We start from the raw sequence: 5,000 nt of genomic DNA on the forward strand, positions 1-5,000 counted from the left end.
CATACGTGTTTCCTTTACTGAAAAAGAAAAATTCGTTATCCCCGCTTGACGTTGACCGTGTCATTTCTTTGATATGCGTGTCACAAGAATTCAGTCTTATACTAATTCCACGACAATCGTTTTTTTATGTTCTGTAAATATATATCTATGACATCAGATAAGAAAAAACAATTTTAAGCACTAGAAATTTAGAAGCGCTTAAGCATCTGTGTTGAAACATTACATTTTGAAGGTACATGCTCGATAACAGCGCCATGCTGTATTTTTACGAAGCCCTTCCCAGGTTACCAACATGACGATGTAAGTACTCACCTACTAAACAGGGAGTGATAACCACTCGAGTTTTCTCCGATTTCTTTAAATCTTTCGATGTCCACCATCTTCACTCCTCTCGTAAACACACGGTTTCAAATTTGACATGTAGTGAGGCATGGACTGGTATATGTTGTATGTGGTGGGTGTATTATAAGGTAGTGTTCAACTATCATGCTACGAGGGTTTAAATTGATTCCTGCCTTATTTAATACTTGAGCTATTTACAATAATAACACCCACAATATATATATATATATCTGTGTGTGTGTGTGTGTGTGTGTGTGTGTGTGTGTGTGTGTGTGTGTGTGTGTGTGTGTGTGTGTGTGTGTGTATAATGCTTGGTGTAATCTATGACAATCTGTCTGAGGTTCGTTAGTGGTCTGAGCTGAGCTGAGGTGTCCCCAACCATCAAAACATTAGCACAGTCAATCAATAAGCTTGTACTGTTTGCCACATAAGCTTACATATTATCACCTGAATATTTCCATATTCAGTATCAATGCTTTATTTACCTTTTTCTTGTAAACTAAAATTACACAACGCACATGCAGAAATATTTTTGTCATATACATAAATCTTCTCTGCTTCAGGTCACCCCCTTTTTTCATCATATCAAATACTTTCCTCAAATCTTTATAATCTCGTAGTTTTAAATGTTTCTCTGAATAGAGTCAGCTATTTGATATTATGACCGAGTTAATCCGTTCCAAATAAAGTGTACCCATACCCTTAGACATAGACCCTCAGAAATTGTCTGTGCCTCCTCAGACCACTATAGATAGTGGTCTGGGGTGCCTCAGACCACCTTGTTTGGTAGTTTGAGTCATACCCAACAAAGAAGAGATAAGTTACTTTACAGTCTTTTTTATGTATATAATTTGAAAGCTTTTTTTTTTGTTAAAATTAAAACTGTAAGCATACTTTTGAATAGGTCACCTTTGAAACACAACAGTACTACAGTCTACTCTAAATGAAAAAAAACAACAACATAAAAATAGTAGTAAAATCTTTGAAGTAGTTGGGGAGGGTGACCATGGACACGATTGGTTATGGGAAGAGTAAGATGAGAGAAGTGATATACCTTTGAAATGAAAGTGAAACTAAAACTTGTGAAATTATTTCAAATTATTTGTTGTAGTCAAATTATTATTCTTAACGCTTAGTATCCGACTGGAAAAGATGTATGGTGTAATTTCATACAATTGTGTTTGATATGATGGTAAGAGACAATAGACTTTAATTTGTGTGTTGCTGTGCACATAACACTACGACATAAATGTGATATTTTAACTAGACTTGTTCAAGTGTCCGGGCATTTCCATTCTGTATTTGAATAATCAAAAAACCCCACCCAACTGTGTTCGTTTTGAATAATAACCTGGGTGAGTGATTGGAAAATGGTCGGGTGAACGCGTATAACCCTTGCAAGACTACTAGTATGAAGGTATTTTTTACATAACTAAAAATCAATAACAAACTCAAAATATTTGTTTGAAGAATATGAAACTTACAAAAAAAACCTTCCGAGGGACTTGTACCAGACTAATAATTACCATAATAATAAACATGACAAAGAATTAATTAAACATCAGGAATAATATGTAACACAATTATCCAATCATATCTTTCCTTAATTATTTACACAGTTTTTTTATTCAATACTTCTATGGTTAGAAATTCAATGTATCTTGGGGTATTCGATAACAGTCAATGCATACCCTAGTGGTTTATCAACAACACCACCCCCACCCCGTATTACTTTTGGCCATCACCTGAATTAATAAGTAGGTTGTATACTAAGTATTGATTTATGCTATGAGGGCAGGTCATAGTTAACTGGATGGAAAATAGCAGGTTTTAATAACCTTGATGAAGGCCTAAGAATGGAATTCTGAATCCTCATCGTGCATGGAATCAGTCAGTTACTGAGTAGTGAATTAAGGCTTGGTTGGCGGCGTACAGGAGTTCCTTCCATTCGGCTCGAACACATAACACTCTACTACATATCTAACATTGAAATCCCATAATCAGTTCATTAATAAAGGGTTTGTGTACCCCGGGAGTTGCACATCTAATGATATCGATAGACGTTTACATATTCTTAAAATACCATTACACAGGGCGACAAATGTAAGATTGGTGCGTTTATCAATATGCTAAAATCTAGGACGAGGATACTGTCGAAAACATACGAATGTTTCCGAAGTAAATTTATTGTCGAGGTTGGTCACAAATACTTATGCTCCGAGCACATTTTCTCTGAGCTTTGGATGCCACAAATCAGGTGTACCGAAGACACAGGAGACCCTCCATGCAGATATTACAACCCTGAAGATAGGTAGATGGATGGATTTATGGATGGATGGATGGATGGCTGACTGGATGGATGGATGGAACTTCTTAAATACCCTTCCCAATTTTTGTAGTACATCTGTTCAGTATAGTGTAAGATGACTTGCAGTATCCAATAATTGTTCGACTTCGAAAGTCTCGAATTAGCAAAGACTTTACATTTTTGAGTTTTCAGATATATGTCGTCGGACGATTCACCAACCTAGGTTTCCAAGAACCAAGAATTTAAAACAAACATGTCTTAACACCATTTCCTGATGAAAATGTTATTTCAAATGTAATAAAGACAAAACAAGACTAAACAAGACATAAACAACGTCCTCTCGCGCAATGCATCTTGGAACCGGAAAATCGACTATTGTCATATTGTTTTCAACTGTGTGTGTACTCTGTAATGTTTATAATTTACAGCCATGATTCTCAGAAGTATATAGATAACTAATTACTCTAATACCATTAGAGAAACATGTACATAGCAACAAATACATAGCAACAAATTCCAAAAGTACCAGTACAAGCAATGTTTTTAATCCCAGAGTTTATAATCTTTATTTAGATAAAATATTTTTCTCCCAAGAAGTCCAGTGGGGGATATCCCTCATGGGTTCAGTGTTGATGCAGGAGGAAATTCAAAAACGGAGTACCCGGGGAAAACCTGCGCTGTTCGGTAGAGTCAAACTGAACGACTTCCTTCTTACTTTAACAGCGTGGTAAATTCAATCGAACCCTGAATGGGTTCGAACCCCGACCGCAGTGGTAAAAGGCAAGTGGTTTAACCACTCGACCACTCACAACCCCTATTTTTACGTTACCGCCACGGAAAGTCACTGACAACTTTGGTAGAGACGCCAATCATCAACGTACATAGACTTCTATATGGTCACATTGTAAATCCAGACAACATGACATTAAACGGAAATCTATTTTTAACTCGTAATGTTAATTTTTTAACATTAATATTTACAAAACATATTGACTTGTGACAAGTCTTTGGTATTTATTGTGCTCTACTTTTGTTATTCACTGTTGCTAACAGAGGTTGCCAATACACGACTTTAACAGACCCTGGGAGTATGCTAATGAGATGATCTCACGTGACTTAATGGACGGGACTTTGAAGATTAATTTATTATGTTTAGTCAATTCTCAGAATTACTCGTATTTGTAATCATCTGTATGTACATTTGTACATCAGACTCTACTATGCAGCCTTTAGACGTACGGTAGGAGAAATTACAGATATTTCTATTTACCGTATTAAGCGAACAGCTCGCTGCTTGTGTAGTATGTAATTTATGACAGCAATCTTCAACATGTAAAATTTCTTTCGTTTGTCTGGTTCATATTATATGGTCATTCACGATTTTCCAGTGAGTTAGTCATCAACGATATAACAGAATTCAACGTCTTGCATGTCAAAACTAAAAACTGAACCATTGCATTTGCATATGTGCAATATCATACTCCCATGGCTGACCTTAATTCCTGATGTTGTCATGGCAACATGCACGTCATGACATGCGCACTATAAACTAGAAGTCGGGTAAATTTATTCTTTGCATATACCTGCAGTGTTTCATTATTCATAGGAATTTTTAACAATTACTTTCACTTTTCTTATCGGCTTGGCCATTCCACTTCTGCATTGTTCTTATGTGCATGCATGCATACATACATACATACATACATACATACATACATACATGCATGCACGCGCGCGCGCGCACGCACGCACATGCATGCATACATACATACATACATACATACATACATACATACATACATACATACATACATACATACATACATACATACATACATACATACATACATACATAAAATGATGAAAGTGAGTACAATGTTTTAATGAAAATGCTTGCAACACAAATAACGAACAAAACTAATACTTGTTATGTTATGTTATGTTATGTTTATTTATTAAAGTGTCATGTGTGGACTTACCCATAGCCACACCCAGGCCCTAGGGCTTACAAGACACTAAAGTAATACAAATCTTTAACTTATGAATAAGTAAGCGTACATATTTAAACATTGTACATAAATTCCTTTCTCTTACAAAAAGCATCGCTAACAAAATTTGCTATTACAATAAAAAAGGTGTCTTGTTGAACATCTACGGTTTCATGACGTCATCAGCACCGGTATTGTAATCATTTGTAGCGGAGTAGGTTTGAGTATCTTCTATAATCACTGATCGAAAAATATTTCTATTTTCCAGATGACCATCACTGCATATGACTTCCTTTAAATAAACAAAGATGTCACAGGTGTTGAGTTTGACTTGGCAGTCTTTTCTCTTAAAAATCGAGAAA

The sequence above is a fragment of the Glandiceps talaboti genome, chromosome 10 (genome assembly GCF_964340395.1).
Source record: "Glandiceps talaboti chromosome 10, keGlaTala1.1, whole genome shotgun sequence".
In the NCBI taxonomy this organism is placed as follows: Eukaryota; Metazoa; Hemichordata; class Enteropneusta; family Spengelidae; genus Glandiceps; species Glandiceps talaboti.